At 40.9% G+C, this 12,376-nt stretch overlaps 1 pseudogene; it reads left to right on the plus strand.

Annotated features, from left to right (window-relative positions):
- The first annotated feature begins 322 nt into the window (after positions 1 to 322).
- Positions 323 to 10,002, plus strand: LOC132227843 (large ribosomal subunit protein bL17m-like; annotated as a pseudogene).
- The last annotated feature ends 2,374 nt before the right edge of the window (positions 10,003 to 12,376 follow it).

The raw sequence follows: 12,376 nt of genomic DNA on the forward strand, positions 1-12,376 counted from the left end.
GTTGAAATCTTACAGCATGCAGTCTTTTCAAATTGGCTTCTTTCATTAAGTAATATGCCTTTAAGATTCCTCCGGAGAATACCGGAAGGAACGGTTACCGACCGAAGGGGAAATCTCGCGAGATGTCAGCCGTGCGTGCATGCGTGCGTACTCACGTGCTCACGCGGTTGACCGTTATTAACCGTTATTGAGCCGTTAAACCGCCCCCTCGCCTCGTCACATCACTCAGTCCGGCTGTCGGCGCAGGTGGAGCGGCGTCCCTGCCTTTTCTGAAGTTCGGAGGCCGACGTTCTGGTCGTCCCGACCGACCGCAAGAGAGAAGATGGAGAAACAGAAGCCGTTTACCTCGTTCGTTCCGCCGAGGGTGAGCAGCAGCCAGGTGTCTGCAGTGAAGCCGCGGACCCTGGGAGGAGCGTCGAATTTCTTCAAGAGTTTCAACAAAGATATTGAAGATGGCACTTGTTTTCCATTTGCAATGACTAATCTCTCCAAACATGGGAAGAACATTGATTCAGATGCTACTTTACAGAAAGTTAACTTTTTGCCCGTGCTTGAACAGAATTCGGAGCCAATGCGCAGACCAAATCCAAAATTGTATAAGGAGGTTGAAAAGATTAAGAAGTGGAAAGTGAATGTAGGATCTGAACCGAAGCAGAAAGAAAATAAGTTGCAAGGAAATAGAAAGATAGTTGAAGCACAGTGGAAAGCCATTCAAGAACTACAGGTGTGCCCTGGGCGGTCTGGCTCAGCGGATAGAGCGGCGGCCTGCGGACTGAAGGGTCCCGGGTTCGATTCCAGCCAAGGGCACATGCCGGGGTTGCAGGCTCAATCCCCAGGAGGGGGCGTGCAGGAGGCAGCCGATCAATGAGATTCTCACTCATCAATGATGCTTCTCTCTCTCCCTCTCCCTTCTTTGAAATCAGTACAAACATATATTTAAAAAAAGATTCCTCCGTGTCTTTTCATGGCGGACAGCTTTTTTCTTTTTAGCTGTGAATACAATTCAATTGTCTTGATGTACTACAGTTTATTTAGCCATTTACCCACTAAAAGTCATGTTGGTGGCTTCCAAGTTTGACAGTTCAGTGATGATGGTTATGAATAAAGCTGCCATAAACCTCAGATATCTGTTAAGGTTTGGGACTCATTTTTGAAATCAGATTATTTTCTCTTTGTTGAGCTTTAATATTTCTTTGTATATTTTAATGTGAAGTCTAGCTTATTATTTCATTCATAGATTGTGCCTTTGGTGGTGTACTTAAAAAGTAATTGTCATACCCAAGGTCACCTATGTTTTCATCTACATTATCTTCTAGCATTTTTAGTTTTGCATTTTACATTTATCTCTATAATGCATTTTGATTTTTTTTTTTTTGTGAAGGGTATAAAATCTGTATCTAGATTTTTTTTTTTTTTTTTTGCATGTGGGTGTCCAGTTGTTCTAGTGCCATTTACTGGGAAAACTATTTTTTCTCCTTTGTATTTTCTTTGCTCATTTTTCAAAGAGCAATTGACTAGATTTATTTGGGTCTATATCTGGCGTTCTACTCTATTTTATTGATCTATTTGTCTATTCTTTCATCAATACCACACTGTCCTTTTTTGTTCTTTTTTGCTTTTTAAAAAATTGACTTGAGAGAGATATAAAAACATCAATTTATTGTTCCATTTATTTATGCATTCATTGGTTGATTCTTGTATGTGCCCTGACTAGTGATCACACCCACAACCTTGTAATATTGGGTTGATGCTCTTGAGATCTGGCCAGGGCTTACTACCACACTATTTTAACTGCTGTCACTTCATAATAAGTTTTTTAGCTGGGTAGTGTCAGTCCTCTATTTTTTTTTCCCCTTCAGTACTGTGTTGGCAGTTCTGGATCTTTTGCCTCTCCCTATAAATTTTAGAATCAGTTTGTTGGTATCCACAAAATAACTTGCTGGGATTTTGACTAGGATTCTATTGAATGTATAGATCAAGTGGGGAGACCTGACAACTTGACATTTTTTCTGTTTATGAACAGGCAGTCTCTCTCCATTTATTTAGTGCTTTGATTTCATTCACCGGAGTTTGATAATTTTCCTTATATAGATCTTATGCACATTTTGTTAGATTCATAACTAAATATTTAACTTAGGGGGTGTTATTAAAAATAGTATTATGTTCTTAATTTTAAATCCACTCACTTATTTCTGGTACATAGGAAAACAATAGACTTTTGTATATTAACTTTGTATCCTGCAACCTTGTTATCATCACTTATTAGTTGCACAATTGTTTTTGTTCATCTTTAGATTGTCTATGTAGACGATCATGTTATCTGTGAATAAAGAGTTTTATTTCTTCTTTCCCAATACCTTTAACTTCCTTTTTTTGATCTTACTAAATTAGCTACAACTTCTAGTACAGTGTTGAAAAGGAGTGATGGCAGTGAACATCCCTGCCTTCTTCCTGATCTTAGTTGGAAAGTTTTTAGTTTCTCATCCATTAAGTATGATGTTATCTCTTTTCGAAGATGGTGGCATAGGTAAACACCGGAGATTGCTGCCTCGCACAACCACTTCAAAAATACAACTAAAAGACGGAACGGACATCACCCAGAACCACAGGAAGGCTGGCTGAGTGGAAATTCTACAACTAGAAGGAAAGAGAAAAGCATACCGAGATTCAGAGGAGGTGCGGTGCGGAAGTAAAATACTAAGGTGCGGAGGTGCATGCAGAGCGGGCTGGTGGCTGAGGGCGTGGTTGTCTTTTTCAATCGGGAGGGAGTCTCAGTCTCTGAGCTCCAGTTCCGGGTGAGTCTCTGGGGACCCAGACTCAAATGGGAGAAGCGGGACTGTCTGGCATCGGTCGGAACTCGAGGGCAGCTTTCTCTCCAAGGTACTTGCAGCAATTGCTGGAACACTGAGAAGCAGAGCCTCTGAAGGCAGGACTGAGAGCAGCCATAACTGCTCGCTCTGTCCGCCCTATTGATCCCCTGGGACCCGCCCCACCCAAGCCTTGCACGAAGGCATTTGCTGGATAGCCTCAGGCAGAGGCTATTTTAGCACCTCCCTAGAGATCAGGACAGAAGTTCTCCCACTGCAGACACAGCTGATACTCACAGCCAATTGGCCTGGAGGTCAAATCCCCCCCCCCCCAGTGTTACCTACAACAATCAAGGCTTAACTACAACAAGACTGTGCACAAAGACCACAAGGGGGTGCACCAAGAAAGCATAAAAAATGCAGAGACAAAGAAACAGGACACAAATGACAGAAATGGAGGAAAGCAAACTGCTGGATATAGAGTTCAAAACCACATTTTTAAGGTGTTTCAAGAACTGTCTAGAAGCCGCCGATAAATTTAGTAAGGACCTCAAAAAGACTGGTGAGACCACCGATAAATGTAGTGAGATCCTCAAGAAATCTAGTGAGACCCTCAATGTTGTGATAAAGGACCAACTAGAAATTAAGCATACACTGACTGAAATAAAGAATATTATACAAACTCCCAACAGCAGACCAGAGGAGTGCAAGAATCAAGTCAAAGATTTGAAATATGAAGAAGCAAAAAACACCCAACCAGAAAAGCAAAATGAAAAAAGAATCCAAAAATATGAAGATAGTGTAAGGAGCCTCTGGGACAGCTTCAAGCGTACCAACATCCGAATTATAGGGGTGCCAGAAGAAGAGAGAGAGCAAGATACTGAAAACCTATTTGAAGAAATAATGACAGAAAACTTCCCCTACCTGGTGAAAAAGAGACAAGTCCAGGAAGTGCAGAGAACCCCAAACAAAAGGAATCCAAAGAGGATCACACCAAGACACATCATAATTAAAATGCCAAGAGCAAAAGACAAAGAGAGAATCTTAAAAGCAGCAAGAGAAAGACAGTCAGTTACATACATGGGAGTACCCATACAACTGTCAGCTGATTTCTCAACAGAAACTATGCAGGCCAGAAGGGAGTGGCAAGAAATATTCAAAGTGATTAATGCCAAGAACCTACAACCAAGATTACTTTATCCAGCAAAGCTATCATTCAGAATAGAAGGTCAGATAAAGAGCTTCACAGATAAGAAAAAGCTAAAGGAGTTCATCAGCACTAAACCAGTATTATATGAAATGCTGAAAGGTATCCTTTAAGAAGAGGAAGAAGAAGAAAAAGATAAAGATACAAATTATGAATAACAAATACACATCTATCAACAAGTGAATCTAAAAATCAAGGGAATACATAATCTGATGAACAGAATAAACTGGTGCTTATAATAGAATCAGGGGCATAGAAAGGGAATGGACTGACTATTCTTGGGGGTGGGAGGGGTGTGGGGGATTCGGGAAGAGACTGGACAAAAATCACGCACCTATGAATGAGGACAGTGGGTGGGGAGTAAGGGCGGAGGGTGGGGTGGGAACTGGGTGGAGGGGAGTTGTGGGGGGAAAAAAGAGGAACAAATGTAATAATCTGAACAATAAAGATTTAATAAAAAAAAGTATGATGTTAGTTGTAGGATTTTTGTAGATTTTTTTTTCAAGTTGAGAAAGTTCCCCTCTATTCCTGGATTGTTGATTTTTAATCACAACAGAGCATAACATTTTAAAGCAAAGAAGAGAAAGGAAGTAAAAAATTATAAAAATGTGATTTTCTAGTGAGACTGGTATGAAATCATTTTAAGATTTATAAAGATTTTGAGGAGAGTTGTTACAAGGGAAACTGTTTTGTTATAAACTATGACATAAATACCTTGGAAATATAGATATTATAAAGGCAGTATATCAAATCAGTAGAGAAAATGAAGATTATTTAATAAATAGTGTTGGAATAACTGTTTAGCCATCTGAAAAATAAAATAAAATTATATCCAAACTTAAAAAACTTTAAATCAGGATAAATTTTAGATAGATCAATGATTTACAAGTTAAAAATAAACCGTAAATATGTAAAAAAAGAGGCCATTGGAGATGACAAACAATAAACTGGGGAAAATATGTTAGGGCACAGCTAACACCATAGATAAACCACTATATAAAAAGGTCAATAACATGCTAGACAAAAAAGAGTTAGGTCATGAACATCTTATAGAAACAAGTTTACAAATTAAAGGATTCTCAATCTCACTCACATAAAGAGAAATATACAATAACCATAGTGAGACACCGTTATTCACCTATCACATTCACAAAGGCTAACAACTTCTTTTTAAGAAGTTGGCAACACACTGTATTAGCAAAAGTGTGAAGAAACAGGCACTTTCTACATTACTGCTGGGTTTTTTAATTGGTATAATCTCCAAAAGGGGAAATTCGGCAATTTCTGTGAAAATTACAAATGCTCATATCCTCTTATCCAGCATTTCCCCTTCTAGGACTTCAATCTTGATATCAATTTGCTAAATAATGTATTAACTGTGGCACTGTGTGTGATGGAAAACTTTGGACAATAAATATCCACCTATAGAGAAACTGGCTAAATAAAATATGTTTTATTCATACCACCAAGTAGAATGAGATGCAGCTGTAACAGAAGCATGGGTCTCTTTTGCACAGATGCAGAATATCCCGAAGATATATTGTCAATGTTGAGATGCAGAACACAGTGTGTATAGCATGTTACTCTTCATGTAAAACTTTCCACAACAGAACATATGGGTATACTTATATATTTGGAAATGTCTAAACTCTAGAAGGGCAGAAAAGAAACTAGGACTTGCTTTTCCCTAGGACAGGGCCATGGGTGAGAGGGAAATTTTCTCTATATATCCTTTGCTATCTTTTGAATTTTAAACCACATGACTGTATTTCCTATTAAAAATAAATTACAAAATATCTTTGGAAAAGTAAACACATTTTAAAATCTCAGTGAAGTCAGAAGAGAGTTTGCCAGAGAATGTATTTCCACAAGGTGGGGGGTGGGTGAGAGCCTGGATGGCTTTTAAAGGACATAGTTGGAGAGTTTTCTCAATAAGGAAAAGAACACAAACATATGCAAAGTCCTCCTCAGATTATGAGTGTTTCTCCAGGCCCATAAAAAACTGTTCTCCTTTGCTGAGTTCACAGAGCCACACTCATTTCCTGTCTCTCTGCTGCCTGCACTAACTGGTGTCTGACCTAAACGACCTTTACTGTCAACCAGGGTGAGGGTGGTATTACTGAGAAATGCCTGAACTTCTCTTTGAAAGTTTAATGCTGAGTAAGCTGCTTCTACTGAATGTGCATGTGCACTTGTGATGTTTCCTTTAAAATAAAAATAAATGTATTGGGGTGACATTGGTTAATAAAATGATACAGGTTTCAAGTGCACAATTCTATGATACATCATCTGTATATTTCCAGTGTGTGCTCATCACCCAAAGTCAAATCTTCTTCCGTTACCATATATTTGGCTCCCTTTACTATCCCTTCACCCACACCCTTCTTATATTATACTAGAGGCCCAGTGCATGAAAATTCATGCACTGGAGGGGGGTGCCTCAGCCCAGCCTGCCCCCTCTCACAGTCTGGAAGCCCTCAGGGGCAGGAGATGACCCAGGGATCAGGGGAAGGCGATGCCCAATCACAGCTCTGCTGCTGCCACTGCCGGCAGCGCAAGCCTCAGCTGACCCTGGTTACCTGAGCCTCTGGTGGCCCTGGGTGGCTGGGCAACTGCCATCTGAGGCTTGCCTACGCCTTGGGCCAGCCCTGGGCAGCTGGTGGGCTAAGGGGCCGGGGGGACTCCAGAGGCAGGCGTGTGGAGTGTCCGGGCCCGCCTGGGGGCAGGCTCGGCTTTGCCGCACGCCTGCTGCCCTGGCGGCTGAGGGGACTGAGCGCCACCATCTTGTGGCTGTGGGTGCCGCCATCTTTGAGGGCGTGGCTGTCAATTAGCATATTCCCTTCTTATTGGCTGTGGGCACCATCTTTGCGATGGTGTGAGGGTCAATTAGCATATTCCCTCTTTATTAGATAGGATTTTTATTGATTTCAGAGAGGAAGGGAGAGAGAGATAAAAACATCAATTATTGATCAGCTGCCTCCTGCATGCTCCCTTCTGGGGATCAAGCCGCAACTGGGCATGTGCCCTTGACTGGAATCGAACCTGGGACCTTTCAGTCCTCAGGCCGACACTAGATCCACTGAGCCAAACCAGCTAGGGCCCACCCCTTCTTATGCTGAGTTTTCTAAGGATTTAGTTAAAAGCAAGTGCTCCTGTACCTTTCTTTCTCCTTAGAAGTTGGTGTTCCAAAGACCTCTCATTTCCCTCAAGGTTGCTAGGTCCCAGAGACTTAGGACAAAAAGAGCCTTCCTTTTATTAAATCAATTTTTGCTATCTTTAATAGTCCCTCGGTATAAGCATCTTCCTCATGGCTTTAGGAGAATATATCTTGGTTTCAGTAGCACCTCTCCATTAACTAGCTTTGGTTCTAGTCCTGCTTCTACTTCAGCTCTGCACTGATAGCTATGTTAACTGCAAGTAAGTCAATTAGTACTTCTAGTCCTTACATATACAATTAGGGCATTGGAATTTTAAGTCTTTAGACCTTTCCACATCTGAAGCTCTATGACCCCAGGGAAAAAAATTCTTTCCTTTACCACAACTCCAATGTAAGTAAATAAACCCTGTCCTTTCTATTAAAAGTAGCATCTTGAAAAGTCTATGGAATAAGAACTTTCAATCTGGATAGTTAAAAAATAATGGATAGTTCTAAAAGACTAATATGCTTGCATTTAGAGCTCAAATATTCATCAGAATTTATAATATAGTAAAGAAGGCCTTTAATACTCATAATTAATAGAATGAATATGCACTGTTCAGTCTAAATGTTAATGAGACAACTCATTAACAAGTTAGGAAAAAATTAAGATACCTACCTCACACCACACATCAAATAAATTCCTGACAGCATAAAATTGTAAATGTAAAAAACCAAAGAGGATAGGGAAAAACACAGATAAAAATTTATTTAATTTTAGAATAACAATTACCCTTCCAAGCATGATCCAAAAGTAAAAAACAATGCCGTAACCAGTTTGGCTCAGTGGATAGAGCGTCGGCCTGCGGACTGAAGGGTCCCAGGTTCAATTCTGGTCAAGGGCATGTACCTTGGTTGCGGGCACATCCCCAGTAGGGGGTGTGCAGGAGGCAGCTGATCGATGTTTCTCTCTCATCGATATTTCTAACTCTCTATCCCTCTCCCTTCCTCTCTGTAAAACAAACAAACAAACAAACAAAAAAACAAAACAAGAAAGTGATTGATATATTGGCTACTTAAAACAAAAGAAAAATGTCTAAACTACATACTTGAAGTTATAAAAAACTTTTAAAAGAATTCACAACATATATTTTTGAATTATGAGTAACTCTTAGAAATCACTGAAAAGATTTAAAAAACATTAGAAAATACAGTTGAAGCATGGTTAAGCAAGTTACATTAAAAAGGAGAAATACAAATGGCCAATAAACATGAAAAATGTTTTACCTCACTAGTAATAAGTGAAATGCCAATTAAAATAAAAATACCTTTTAACCTATAAAACTGGAAATATTTGAAAAGAATGATAATAACTAGTGTTGATGAGGGTGTGAGATAATAGCTACTTTCATACACTTTAAAGAGAATAGAAATTAGTTCAAACTTTCTGGAGGGCAATTTGGCAAATTGATATAGCATTTTAAAATGTGTATACTGACATTTAATTGTTCACTTCTAAGAATTTATCCTAAGGAATTAACAGGATAAATGCACAGAAATGCCTGTACAAGAAGTTTCTTTAGTGTGTCATTTAGCAAAACAAAAGATTGGGAAACCTAGCCTGGCCAGCATGCTTCAGTGTTTGAGCGTCCACCTATGAGCCAGAAGGTCATGGTTCAATTCCCGGTCAGGGCACATGCCTGGGTTGCAGGCTCAATCCCCAGTGTGGGGCGTGCAGGAGGCAGCTGATCAGTGATTCTCTCTCATCATTGATGTTTCTTTCTCTCTCTCCCTCTGCTTTCCTCTCTGAAATCATTAAAAAAGAAAAAAAATTATAAAAAAAAAATTGGCAAACCTAAATATTTGCCAGTTAGGGGAACAGGAAGTTATGTAATAATGCAAGAAGATGGACAGAGATGTCCTCAACATATTAAGTAAAACAAAACATTTTGTAATGAGGTTTGGGGAGTAGCGGGTATATGCGGTCGCCGCCGCCATCCCCCATGGCCGCGTATTCTGCCGCCTGGGCCTTGGTCCCCAGTCCCGCATCCACCTGCTGCGGAACTTGCTTACGGGACTGGCGTCCTGGGCGCGCGTGGACGAGATGAGGGGTAACGCTGAGAAGCTCATCGACTATGGAAAGCTGGGAAACGCCAAGGAAAGAGCCACGCGCATGGCTGACTTCCGGCTCACAGAGAAGGACTTGATCCCAAAGCTGGTTCAAGTGCTGGCCCCTCAGCACCAAGGTCAGAATGGGGGCTACACGAGAATGCTGCAGATCCCAAATCGGAATCAGCAGGATCGGGCCAAGATGGCAGTGATGGAGTATAAAGGTAACTGCCTCCCACCCTGCCCCTGCCTCGCAGAGACAGCCGCCTTACACGTCTAAACCAGCTCCTTCGTGGGCTGCGGCAGGGCCGGCAAGCAGGCATCCACAGCTCCCACACACCTCAGAGACCAGGGATTTAACTGGGGCCAAAGAGTGTGTAGCCTCATCAGTGCCCATGATCATAGGCCTTTGGATCCCTTCATCTCTAAGAACTGGAGCTAGAGTTGTGAAGTGGACAGTGTTAATGGAGCCCAGGACCTGTTGGGTAGCCATATAACCTTCTCTGTGCACAATAGGTAAAATTCCTTGTATGAATATATGTACACTGATTTTTTTTCTCTCACCTTGGGATTTCTGAGAATGAGAACTACCCAAATGCTCTGTCTTCATGGGATAGTAAATTCACAGCATATGTTTCTGTCTCTTAAACCCAGGATTTATTATTTTTTTTTAAAAAAAGATTATGTAATGGAATGTATAGCATGATTGTCTCTATGTACTTTTTTTCTAAATGTTTATATTAAAACATAAAATCAGAACACGAAATGTTAATTGCTATCATTTCTGGATGTTTCAAATAATAGGGAATCTTTACTTTCTTGTTTATGGCTATCTGTATTTTCTGATTATTCAAAAATAATGAGCACTTATTATTTCTATTATTGGAGAAACAATAAAACCATAACCCTCCTTCCCAAACTGACGTACGATCCTTAGAGATAAAAAGAAAACAATGGTAGATGAGGGATGCAGATATTTCCATGACATGGCTTTTGTTACCATAGCAAAGTGCACACAGGAGTAATGTGCAAGACTAAGCAACTGTGTGTCTGTCTGTCAGCTGTTTCAGCAAGATTTGCTTCCTCTATTGCAGGTGAGAAGCTGAATTTTCCAGTGAACTTCCAACAAAATTGCCACTTCACCGGGTGGGTTCCAGAAATAATATTTTGAACAAGATATGTCATGGAGATGGTCTTTGATTTCCATTTTCCACTGAGAAAAGACGTCTCAGGCAGAGGCCACATAACACTTGTTCCTTCTGTCTCGCTCACTCACTTTCGTTACCCACCCCACCTCAGCCTCACTTCCTCCGTTTCTTCTTGGACCTTTCCCTCTCTCTTCTTTCTTCTTTCCCTTCTCTCCCTATCGCCACTTGCTTTTCAGTCATTTTCTCACCAGACATTTCCTGAGAGTTTCCCAGGTGCCACGTACTGAGCTGGGTGCTGAAAGCAACTTCAGACTCACCAAGGGGGCATGGGAACAAGTCCTGTCTCCACTCCCTGCAGGGGCTGCCAATTCCAAGGCAAAATGGAAATGCTGGGATGTCGTGATTTGCTGCCCTTAATGCTGAGATCCTGGCATGGGTACTGTTATTATATTTTTAAATATTCCATTTGAAACATCAGTGAAACAATATGTTTCAAAAGCACACATTTACAAACCTGTTTCAACACATTAAGCAAATACGTAAGTTATTAAAGATATAAACATTAAATGTTTAATATTAAGCTATTACAAATTAGCAGGCAAATGAACAATATGAGATAAATAAGTACTCAAAGTACAAATTTAATTTGAAAAATATGTAATTGAAATATCATAGTTATGTTATTTTATTAAGTGCTTTGGTGATGTTATTGTTGAAGTGCCAGTGTATTTTTATGCATTTCTTAAACTGTTGAAAATACTCTTTTTAACTCTATGCTAGTGAGTGAATAGTGAAAAACTATTATAGAGTAACTATTTCCTTCTGATTCATAGACCTTCAAGTGTAAGATTCCTTGCTTTATAACTGAGGAGTTCTGGGGGCTCTCAAGAGTTTCTTGATGTGTTGTATATACACATATGTGTTTTGTGTGTGTATATGTACATATTTGTGGTATGTGTGGGGTATGTGTGTATATTTGTGTTGCGTGAGATATAGTGTGTGGTGAGTGTGTATGTGTGTGGGTACACATGTATGTGTATGTAAAGTGTGGGGGGTCTGTGTGCATGTATGTGGTGAGTATGTGTGGACAACTATGTGTGGTATGTGTTCATGGGGAAAGTATGTGGTGTGTATATGTGGTGTCTAGGGTGTGGAACAGGCAGAGTTCCTAATTCTGCAGTTTGTCTCTGAACATGGATCTTTCCCCACCTAGTCTAGGCTGACTGTGATCATGATAGGGGCATAAATGGAATGCTGGGGACCAGCTATAATTGTAAGAAATATTAATCATGCTCTGTTAACCGTGATTGTTTCATTCTGATTAAAGAAGGCACATTTTAACCTGGCTGGCAGTTTCACTCAGGGCGTGGGAGCTCATCTGGAAATGCAGCCCATCCTCCTCATCAGGAGCTGCCTATTATGGAAAGATTAACAACCCTGTTGCAGAAACCAGAGCCACCAGGCATTTGCAGATCCCCAGCCCTTTGCATATCACTAGCCCTTCAACTCCCAGCCTTTGCATACCCACAAATATCCAGCCCCCATTACCTGTAAACTGCCCATTTGGCATACCCTTCCCCATATAATCGTTGTCCTCCTACCCAATACAAGCGGCTGGCTTATGGTGGGGTGCAGAGCAGATTTTTGTGGATGACTTGCTACTCTCCCATACTGCTGGCAGTATTGGAATAGACGCTCATATATGAGTCAACCCTGGCTCTGCCTAATTAGCAGCCCAGGCCCATTGGTTGTCCGATTACAATCAGAAGGAAGTCCATGTCCATGCTTTGTTTATCCAGGCAGGGACACAGTGACACAAGACCAGTGCCCGTTTGTGAGGCTGAAGGCCTGATAGAATGTGCCAACCTCCAAGTCACCCTGCAGCTGCCACGGGCTCTGGGAGTCCCCAGGGAGGTCAGAGAACTGGGCTGGAAGGCCTCAGAGGGTATCCTGTCCATGTTTGTCAACC

Source organism: Myotis daubentonii, chromosome 1 (genome assembly GCF_963259705.1).
Source record: "Myotis daubentonii chromosome 1, mMyoDau2.1, whole genome shotgun sequence".
Classification (NCBI taxonomy): Eukaryota; Metazoa; Chordata; class Mammalia; order Chiroptera; family Vespertilionidae; genus Myotis; species Myotis daubentonii.